Genomic DNA, 11,426 nt, shown 5'->3' on the forward strand with positions numbered 1-11,426 from the left:
GGTGCAGTCTCAGCTTATTACAACCTCTGCCTCCCAGGTTCAAGCAATTCTTCTGCCTCAGCCTCCTGAGTAGCTAGGATTACAGGCGTGCACCGCCACGCCTGGCTAATTTTTTTGTATTTAGTAGAGACAGGGTTTCACCATGTTGGCCAGGCTGATCTCGAACTCCTGACCTTGTGATCCACCTGCCTCGGCCTCCCAAAGTGCTGGGATTACAGGCATGAGCCACCATGCCCAGCCTGTATTTTCTTAAAAGATCAGCCATTACCAAGTTATTATTGGATGCCTTTAATCTCTTTTGTTAGTATATCCATATTCCAATAAAAATTTATTTACAAAAACAGGCAGTGGTCTGCTCTATAGGATCCTGCACTAAGAAGTTACTTTAATTCTTTAAGGACAAAGAATTAAAACACATAATGTACATAATAAAACACCATGATTTGGCATATAGTAAGCACTTGAAAACAGTAGTGGCTATTTTATTAAAATAGTGTGTTATCATACAGCTCAAAATGCTGATAAGATGAATCTGAAATTCAGACTTAAAAGTATTTTTATTATAGTAACAAGGTTATATTTGGGATTTTAAGTTTCGTTCTACCACCAGTGGTAGTTTAAGGCTTCTTGTATAATGGTTCTTTGTGATGTTTTTCTTGTCAGAGACACATGTGATGAACTCTTGGGACATGTTCCACTACTTGTGGATCCTGGTATTTCCTTGCTCAATTTTCACAAGAAATAGGTTTGGCATCTCTAGGAGTATCAAATGAAGATGTTCAGAAACGACACAAGGTGAGTTCATTTTCAATTTTAAAAAATATTCTATTTATATCCATTAATAATGTAGTAAAAGCTTCCAAGTTACTCACTATAAAGTAATGGTTCTAGAAAGAGCATGTTAATTTAAAAAAATAACTATTTAGGTATAATTGACATGTAAAGCTGTATATATTGTATATAATACAATTAGTTTGGGGATATATTCTAATCATTTATGCTAATAACAACTTAGATCTCATACAAAAACTCGACACTTTAACTCATCTATCCTCTCCCACATTGTTGTTGATGTCAAAATTTACATTTTTGTATTGTGCATCAATTAACAAATTACTGTAGCTATAGTTATTTTTAATACTTTTAACTCAGAGTTAAAAATGATTTTATGTACCACCATTACATTACAGTATTAGAGTATTTTGCATGTAACTCTACACTTCCCTTTACCAGGGAGTTTCATACTTTCACGTTTTCATGTTGCTAATTAGCATGCTTTAGTTTCCACTTGAAGTACTTCAACTTTAGTTTCAGTTTTAGCATTTCTTGTGAGGCAGGTCTAGTGGTGATGAACTCCCTCAGCTTTGTTTTTCTGGAAAAGTCTTTATCTTTCCTTTTCTGAATGACAGCTTTGTGGGTAAATTATTCTTAGTTGGCTTTTTTTTTCTTTCAGTATTTTGAGTATATCATCCCACTCTCTTCTGGCTTGCAAGGTTTGCTGAAAAACCCACTGAAAGTCTTATAGGAGTTCCCTTGTACATGACAAGTTGCTTTCCTCTGCTGCTTTCAAAATTCATTGTCATTAACTTTTGACAATTTGATTATAATGTGTCTCAGTGAAAAAATTTTCATATCAGACAGGTAATGTGCCAGTGTTTTAGCAAGGTCTGAGAAAGGCACATCTTATACAATGGCATGAAAACCCAATCATCATGCTTATGATCCACAAAAAGATCAGTCAGTGAAGACATCTTTATGTTCAATCTACATGGAATTCCTTGGGAATTCTGGATCTGGATGTTCATTTTCCTCCCCAGATTTGGGTAGTTTTCTGCTATTATTTCTTTAAATAAGCAATCTGCCTCCTTTCTCTTTCTCTGCTTGCTCTACCACTTCTATGACGCGCATATTGGTTTAGAGTCCTGTAGGCTTACTTCATTATTTTTTCTTTTTGTTCCTTTGACTGGATAATATCAAATGATCTGTCTTCAAGTTCATTGATTCTTCCTTCTGCTTGATTGAATCTGCCACTGAAGCTCACTTTTGAATTTTTCAGTTCAGTTATTTTGTTCTTTAGTTTCAGAATTTGATTTGTTTTTTTTTGAGATGGAGTCTTGCTCTATCGCCCAGGCTGGAGTGCAGTGGTGCGATCTCAGCTCACTGCAGGCTCCGCCTCCCGGGTTCACACCATTCTCCTGCCTCAGCCTCCTGAGTAGCTGGGACTACAGGTACCCACCACCACTCCTGGCTAATTTTTTTTGTAATTTTAGTAGAGACGGCATTTCACCATGTTAGCCAGGGTGGTCTTGATCTCCTAACCTCATGATCCACCTGCTTCGGCCTCCCAAAGCGCTGGGATTACAGGCGTGAGCCACCGCGCCTAGCCAGAATTTGATTTTTTAATGGTTTCTTTGTTGAAATTCTCATTTGTTCATGTATTGTTTTCCTGATTTCGTTTAGCTCACTGAGATTCAAGGTGAGTGTTCTGAATTCTTTATCAGGTAATTTATAGGTCTCTGTTTCTTTGGGGTCAACTGCTAGAACTTTAATTTGTTCCTTTGGTTGTCATGTTTTCTTGGTGTGTGTGTGTGTGTGTTCCTTTAAGCCTTGCCTTCTACCTTTGCATTTGAAGAAAGAGTCACTTCCTGCAGTCTTTACTGACTAGCTTCAGAAGGGAAAGACGTTCACCAGTCAGCCTGACTAGAGATTCTGAAGGTCTCTCAGACCTTTTCTATGATATGCCCATTCCATTCCTCTTGTTCTGTGTTAGGAGGGGAAGTCTTAGGATTGTGTGCTTTCTTTCAATCTCACAAAGCTAGACTATGTGCTGAGAACCTCCTTTTATTTTCTCTAGTGCAGTACCTCAGAGTGTTCAAGGTTGTGTGCCTTCTTCCAATCCAGCAGGAGCCAGTTACTGATATCTGTGTGCTATCTGCTGGGGCCTGCATACACTATCTGCAGGGGAGGTTGGGCTGCTGGTTAGTGGGTGGGTGCATGGAGTGTTGGGTGTGCTTGTCAGTTGAGGGGTTCTGCAGGTGAAGTGTCCTGTAGGGCTCATGGGTGAGCCTATGGTGGAGTCTGCCAGCCAGTTAGCAGACTCCACATCTAGCTCTGAAGAATCATGTGTTGGTGGCTATAAGCCTCTGCTTCTTTTCCCTTCTCCTAGATATTCCTAGACCATTCATCTGTGAAGAGTCCCTCAGTATTCTGGATAGGGAAAAACAGAAGTGAGCCTTTTGGGCAGCACCACGCAAGGCTAGGGAAGCTGGGCACTCACTTGACTCTTACTTTCCTTCCTGGAAGAACTCATGGGCCAAAAGGGCCTCTCTTGGCACTGAACTCTGCTGCCTTGGAGGAGAAGGATATAGGTAAAGTGAAACTGTTTTTCTTACCCTCTTCAATGTGTCTATTCTTGAGTTTTTCATTCTACTGGGGTGCTGGAACCTCTCAGCAGGTCTCCCAGGCTCCCAAAACAGTATTTGGTATTTCTGCAGGGGTTTGAGGGCTGGAACCTACTAATCCACCAACTTGCTGATGTCAGTCAGGGTGCCTTTAATCTGAATATTATTTCACACAGAATGCTATTTCTGAGTTTAGTAGCTCAGAGGCAAAATATAAACAGTTAAATATATAAGGTAACATTATTAAATCTCACATTTATTCTGTGCACAACTACAATATCACAAAACATACAGGTTCCTTCTTAATGCCTACTTCATCAGTGCTTGGAGTGGCTAGTTCCATAAACTTCTGAGGTAAATAAGAATCTGCCTTGTTATTTTATTATTTAATGACTATATTTGCAGATTACAGTAACCATGAAATTTCTAAGGCAAAAAAGATGGCTTCCACAATAGAAAAAGGAACTTCAAAGATCTATGGAATTAAGCTTTTAATTATGCACATATGCATATACAATTACATATATCATATATTTCCTTTGTAACCATAATCTTTGTCTAGTCAATGACTGCAAAACTGGTATGTCAGTATACACTTACAGAATTATAGGAAAGAAAAGCTTTCTTCAGAGCTCACTCTATTCTGTCATGTGTTTGCTTGTTTATTTATTTATTATGGATTGACTGACGGGGTCTCACTCTGTTGCTGAGGCTGGGGTGCAGAGGCATAACCATACCTCACTGTAACCTTAAACTCCTGGCCTGAGGTGATCCTCCCACCTTGGCTATATAGATAATTCTATATACTGCTAGTTTTTAGTACCACAAAGTGTTATGGAAGGTGATTTCAAAATAGTTTCGCCATGTTATTGATTTATAGATCCCAGTTTTGTGTCTTTAGTTTTCCATTTATTTCTAGTTTGCTGGACTTCCTCTTAAAACTGTGGGGTTACGGCAAGGCAGTTCCAAATGTAGTTCCTCATACTCAAAGGGGAAGTAAGAACACCAAACACCAAAATCAAAATGTTCTAATAAAAAAAGTTTGTTTATCTCTTTAAAATGTTAAATAGACAGATTTAATAATAATTCTTTTTTTAAAAAATTGATTAGTTTCTCATATGATAATCATTAATTTAACCCCAACCTATAGTCCACTGTAAGTATCTTCTTAATTTGTTAAAGCGTATTAGTTGTTCCATTAATTTCATCTACTTTTCCAATCCATCAATCTGTAATTCCTTTTACCTTTCTCTTATTTTGGGTTTCTTATACCTTGATCAAATGTCCTACTTTTTCTTAGTTTATTCCTCATTTAGGTGGAACACATCCTCTATTAGCTTTTTGAGAAGAGAATGCATAGATTGTGTATTTTTTAAACCTTTTAGGTTTAAAAATGAGTTTATTGTAGTTTCACAATGGGTTCTTGGTTTGGATTGGTATAGAATTCTAAATTATAGGTAATTTTTCTTCAGATATTTTAAGAATTGCCCTTTAACTACCAGAGCTACTGTTAAGAAGTCCAGTACATTTAACTTTTGTAGTATGTGTCTCAGTCTATTTGGGTTGCTATAAAGGAATACCTGAGGTTTGGTCATTTATTGAAATAAGAGGTTTATTTGGCTCATGGTTCTGCAGGCTGTACAAGAAGCATGATACCAGTATCTGCTTCATGTGAAATCTTCAGACTGCTTACACTGAGGGCAGAAGGCAAGAGGAGCCCATGAATACACAGTTCACATGGTGAGAGAGAAAGGCCAGAAGTGAGGGGTGTGGGTATGCCCAGGCTTCTTTGTTTTTTTTGTTTTGTTTTGTTTTCTTTTCTTTTTATGAGACAGAGTCTCACTCTGTGGCCCATGCTGGAGTGCAGTGGCATGATCTTGGCTCATAGCAACCTCCGTCTCCCAGGTTCAAGTGATTCTCCTGCCTCAGCCTCCCAAGTAGCTGGGATTACAGGTGTATGCCACCACACCCAGCTAATTTTTGTATTTTTAGTAGAGAGAGGGTTTCACCATGTTGGCCAGTCTGGTCTCGAACTCCTGACCTCAGGTGATCCACCCACCTTGGCCTCCCAAAGTGCTGGGATTACAGGCGTAAGCCACCGAGCCCAGCCCCAGGCTCTTTTTAACAACTGCCTCTCACAGGAGCGAACAGAATAAGAACTAATTATCACAAGGACTATACCAAACCATTCAGGAGGGAACCACCCCCATGACCCAAACACCTCCCACTAGGCCCTACCAACAACATTGGGGATCAAATTTCTTTTTCTTTTTTGAGACAGTCTCACTCTGTGACCCAGGCTGGTTGCAGTGGTACAATCTCAGCTCACTGCAACCTCCATCTCCCCGGTTCAAGTGATTCTCATGCCTCAGCCACCTGAGTAGCTGGGGTTACAGGTGTGTGCCACCACACCTGGCTAATTTTTGTATTTTTAGTAGAGATGGGGTTTCACCATGTTGGCCAGGCTGGTCTTGAACTCCTGGTCTCAAGTGATCTGCCCGGCTCAGCCTCCCAAACTGCTGGGATTACAGACGTGAGTCACGTGCCCAGCTGGGATCAAATTTCAATATGAGACTTGGAGGGGTCAAACAAACCACATCTAGAGAAAGAGCTCCAGAAATCTGCATGGGGTTCCTTAAGCATTTTATATTAATAACAATGTTACATACTCAATAGCCATGTTATTAGTATTGACACATTACATAATTACATTGATCATGTAGATCTAGACCAACCACTGTGAAAAAAACAAGGTGCAGCTAATAATAAAAAAGATGAGTTGATAATGAGGTAAAAAAAATGATGATGATGAAATATCATACTAACTATGCATGTATATGTGCCAGGTACTGTTTTAATTGCTATTTATGTCTTAATTTAGTGAATGTACACAACACAACCTTAAGATGTAGGTTTTACCTACATTTTTACAGGTTATATAATTTATCCTAGTAGAATCAGAATTGTAGTCCAAATAGTGTGGCTCCAAGAGTCTACAGTCTTAACTATAATGCTGTATGTAATTGCTTGCAGTAAGTAGACAGTAGTAGTGTTTTGTTATATTGTTATTAAATGCCCTTTCTTGACCAAATAAAAAATTGGCAAACCTATCTTGACTTCCCAATTTAAAAATTTATTGGCTGATGAAATCTAAAAGCCTGGAAATCATCAATTTATAGGGCCAGTAAAGAACAAAAAAATGAAAATTTGAAAAGTAACTGATGGAGCAAGGTCTTAAAGGGATTCAACTCTAGAATACAGGGAGCAGTTAGATTTGGAGAACAGAACAAAAGCTAAGTATAGAAGGGATTATGACCAAGTAGAGATGATGGTGAGAAAAGCTTCTCTAGTAAGGTCATCTGAACTCAAAATAAGCCTGGTAATGTTAATAGAAGACATAATTATTAATATAGAATAGTGAAGATTTGAACAACTTTTGTCAGGAATGAGAAAAATAAATAAATCCAGGAATGGGCTGACAGAGTAGAAAAAGACAGGGTTTCAAAACTAAATCAAAGAATGTTTAGTGGCAGTAAAAATGTACCAGAATGTGAGATTGTGGTCACCAGTAAAATTTCTGAATTTAAGGTCTGAAAGCCAGAGTAAAGGGTCATTCATTGATGGTAAAGATGATCATGATAATAACCATTCATTGAGTATATTACAAAATTAATTGTATCTAGTCATAACCACTGGTATCACCATATCAAAGAGAAGAAAACTGAGGCCCTAATTAATTTTCAGTAAAAAGTTAAGTTTTTCATACAACTTGACAAGAGGACTCTGAAATTCATAGAATAGTAAAAAGGCCAGGCATTCTCAATGCAATTTGAAGAAAACAGGTGGGGAAGCTTATCTTGCTAGATATTAACACTTACTTATATAGTTGTAGCAATTATGACAGTATGGTATTGTTACAGAGGTTATATAAATACAGCAATGGAAGAGAATAAGCAACTCAGGGATGTGTGGAAACCTGATTTGAGATAAGTGACATTACAAACCACAAAAACAAGTTTAACTCTTCAATAAATGGTGCTAGAACATAGTTGTTTGTATGTAAAATAGTAACAAATGAGAGTAGATCCCTTCTCATGCACAAAAAGTAAATACTGGGTTGAGTAAAGCCCTAATATGAAGAATGTAAGTTTAAAACTTTTAGCAAAAACACAGATGAATACCTTTGTGATTTAGGGGTAGAAAAAGATTTCTTAAACAAGACTTGCAGAATACAAATTGTAAAGAAAAAGACGAATAAATTTGACCCAAACCAAATTTCAGTATAAAAACAGACATACACGGCCAGGCATGGTGGCTCACGCCTGTAATCCCAGCACTTTGAGAGGCAGAGGCAGGTCATGAGGTCAGGAGTTCAAGACCAGCCTGGCCAATATGGTGAAACCTCGTCTACTAAAAATACAAAAATTAGCCGGGAGTGGTGGGGGGCGCCTGTAGTCCCAGCTACACGGAAGGCTGAGGCAGGAGAATCACTTGAACCTGGGAGGCGGAGGTTGTAGTGAGCTGAGATCACGCCACCGCACTCCTGGGCGTGAGACTCTGTCTCAAAAAAAAAAAAAAAAAGACATACGCTAGGAGAAGATAAGCAACAGGAAAAGATAAACAACCAATGTAACCAACAAGGTAATATTTTCTAGAAAACATGTACCAGTGAAACTGATGAACAAACCAATAGCACAGTGGGCAAAGATGTCAAGAGCAGTCTAGTAGGCATTTGGAATTAGACTCCTAGAATTGAGATTAGCCTAAAGAAATCTGGGCTGGAAATAGAGATTTGGGCTATATCTTAATGATCATATTTGAATTTGGGGCACTGGATGACCTAATGGGAAAAGAAACATGAAAGAAATAAAAGTCTTGGGCCTAGCTAGGACAGGCAGAGGATTAGTGATCCTCGCTCAAGTGCTTGAAAGTAAATAATGACTCCTTTAACTGTATTTACATATTTACTTTATCTTGACTTTTCTGACCACAGTTTCTTTATGTCTTTTAAAGATGAAGTCTAAAAACACTATCTCATAAGGTGGTCGGATAAGCCTATTACATCTATTTAGAGCAATATTATCTTTAGACCATGTTTCATGTGCAGCCAAGAAGGCAGGGTTGTGGAAATGAAAATGAAATACAAATATAAATGAAAACAGGATTTAAATTTTAAGTAAAGGGAATTTAAGAAAATATTCCTTTTAAGTGGATAATAAGGATTTTTAAATTGGCAGAGTTAGGAATTATCTTTTATACATTCGCATAGCTCATGTAATGCATCAGAATACCTAATATATGATCCACACCTATTCTCTGAATTTCAAGGCCTCCCAAAAAAGTTTTATCCATATAGACTTGCATTCACTACATTTTTTCTACTTGAAAATAGCAAACCAGCTATTCACATAAACTGCTAAGAGGAAGGAAGCCAGCCATAAAAAATTACATACTGTAAAATTACTTACATGTGAGGGTCAAAAACATGCACAGCAATACAGAATAGTAGTAATGGTGGTGGATGTGGTTGGAAGGGTCACTTTTTAAAAACGCCTCTGTTGAACATTCTATATATTGATGTGGGTGGTGGTTACCTGGAACTGTACATTTGGCACTTGAGCATTTTACTATGTTATATCTTTAAATTGAGGTATGTATTTTTTAATTCTTTAAAGAAAAACTGCTTGGAGGTCTTATTCTTAATGCACAACAATCACAAACATTAAATTTATACAGTCCAGAGAATGTAAAGTTGCTTTAAAAAAATTCTTTCCTTTTCTCACTTTAAAATACCAAGGGGAAAAATGAAACTCAACACAGCACGTCTTGCCCTTGTCAAGATGACAGATCCTCTAAGAGAAGAAACGAATAGGTAATGGCCTTTTCCAGATTTTCTTTTCCTAATGTACCCCACTTCCAACCTACCCCTACCTCAACTAGGGTATCTAGTTGTACCCAAGGGTGCCTCTACATTAGATCCACAGAGATTAAAGATAACAGCTAACAGAATAGTCCAGAGGACAAGGATATTCAAGTTCCATCATCTTCAGGATAAAAAAGCTCCAGGGTTTACCTCCAAACTTAAAGCTCTCTAAAGGAAATCCCATCAACCTTTTAAACATCACTTTGTATATACCATCTTCTGTACTGCCCTAGCTCAAAAACATGAACCTATATCTAAACGTCTTTGTAGAATTTCCATTGTAAATTTTACTTTAACAATTTTCAACAGGTTATAATGATAGAAAATTATTTAATCTAGATTTTGGTCAACTCTATTACTGATAGTTATTCTTTTTTAGTGAAGGACAATCACAAACACTAAATTTATACAGTCCAGAGAATGAAAGATTGCTTTAAAAAATTCCTTCCTTTTCTCACTGTAAAATAAAAATACCAAGGGGAAAAATAGAAAGTATTTATTATAACTGCCTGTTACACTGTCATACACAATGAAATACTGGACCATGAGCAGTTCGTTATTATATGTTGTTAAGTGTAGAACTGTAAATAATGAGGCATGTTATTAAGATATCACACACATTATCCTATCAGCAAGTGCACGACTTCGGACATATTGACTTCAGCCAAAATATGAAACAAAGTCATAGCAAGAAAGTTATTTCAAGGGACTGAAATTTTCTCCTCTTACCGTTCAAATCTTTTAGGGATATTAATAAAAACAACTATCCAGCCTGGGCGATATAATGGGACTCCATCTACATACACACAAAATTTTTTAAAATTAGTTGGGTGTAGTAGCACACGCCTGTAAACCCAGCTACTTGGAAGGCTGAGGCAGAAGGATCCCTTAAGACGGAGTTAGAGGCTGCAATGAGCTATGATCTGACCACTGCACTACAGCCTGGGCGATAGAGCGAAACCTTGTAACAACAACAACAAAAAAATTAAAACCTTCAAGAGCAAGCTTGCCCAACAGGATGGCTTTGAATGCCACTCAATGCAAATCTGTAAACTTTCTTAAAACTTTATGAATTTTTTTTTTTTTTTTTTTTTTAGCTCATTAGCTACTATTAGTGTTAGTGTATTTATGTGTGGCCCAAGACAATTCTTCTTCCAGTGTGCCCTAGGGAAGCCATAAGGACCCCCTGCGCTAGACTTCAGCAGAAGCCTTGCAACATAAAGAAAACCATACGTAAGGCTTTAGATTCTTTTTTTTTTTTTTTTTTGAGACGGAGTCTTGCTTTGTCGCCCAGGCTAGAGTGCAGTAGTGGCACATTCTCGGCTCATTGCAACCTCCGCCTCCCTGGTTCAAGCGATTCTCCTGCCTTAGCCTCCCGAGTAGCTGGGACAGGCACCTGCCACCGCGCCCGGCTAATTTTTGTATTTTAAGTAGAGACGGGGTTTCACCATCTTGACCTGGTTGGCCTCGAACTCCTGACCTCGTGATCCACCCGCCTCGGCCTCCCAAAGTGCTGGGATTACTGGCGTGAGCCACCGCGCCCGGCCAGCTTTAGATTCTTTTACCACGTTCCCGAAGGGAGAGGAACTGAAAATATCTAAGGAAGGACTACTATGAATCTTCTCTGAGTGGCAAAAACCAGAGAAGGTTTTTGGAGCCAGGGCTGCAGTTAAGTTGCCAAGGGGCAGAAATGTAAGCAGTTCCTGGTTTAGTTAAAATATTTTAATTTTTATTTTTTTAAGCCTGGCCTTTTGGGTGAAGGAGTAAAATTAGGCACTGGGGTCTGGGTAGGGGGAGGATACTCATGGGCGAGTATGCAACCCTAGGGCCACAGCACCCAAACTGTAGGGGAAGAGGCGGGGCGAGAGGGGACGAAGTAGAGACAGCAAGAGAGACTCACTTTTGAAAGGCACTTTCGGTTAGAAAGCATTCTCACATGCTTATCTCATCGCACACAGTATCCTTTCTGCTGGTCTCCAGCATCTACAGACGTTAAAGGCCCAACAGGAGGGCCACCTTCACACGAGATTCCGAGGAGGGCCTCGCTACCCGCCAGTTCCCGCGGCTCGGCAGTCCGCCGCGAGCGTACGTCACTCGCCTGC

The 11,426-nt window shown here is 38.7% G+C and overlaps 1 protein-coding gene and 1 non-coding gene across 4 annotated transcripts in view; both read right to left on the reverse strand.

The window, feature by feature from the left end:
- Nucleotides 1-11,405, reverse strand: part of UBE2D3 (ubiquitin conjugating enzyme E2 D3) — a 72,969-nt gene extending 61,564 nt beyond the window's left edge. For 2 of the 3 annotated variants that reach the window (XM_054485553.2, XM_063663941.1), the window contains exon 1: nucleotides 11,225-11,405. The gene's annotated coding sequence lies outside the window, so the exon portion shown is untranslated. The remainder of the gene's footprint in view (nucleotides 1-11,224) is intronic. The other variant, XM_054485559.2, reaches the window with a different exon arrangement.
- On the reverse strand, nucleotides 1,632-1,735 carry LOC129035991 (small nucleolar RNA U13). The gene has a single exon (XR_008502463.1). It is a non-coding gene; the product is annotated as a small nucleolar RNA U13 (small nucleolar RNA).
- Nucleotides 11,406-11,426: the final 21 nt, after the last annotated feature.

Source organism: Pongo pygmaeus, chromosome 3 (genome assembly GCF_028885625.2).
Source record: "Pongo pygmaeus isolate AG05252 chromosome 3, NHGRI_mPonPyg2-v2.0_pri, whole genome shotgun sequence".
Classification (NCBI taxonomy): Eukaryota; Metazoa; Chordata; class Mammalia; order Primates; family Hominidae; genus Pongo; species Pongo pygmaeus.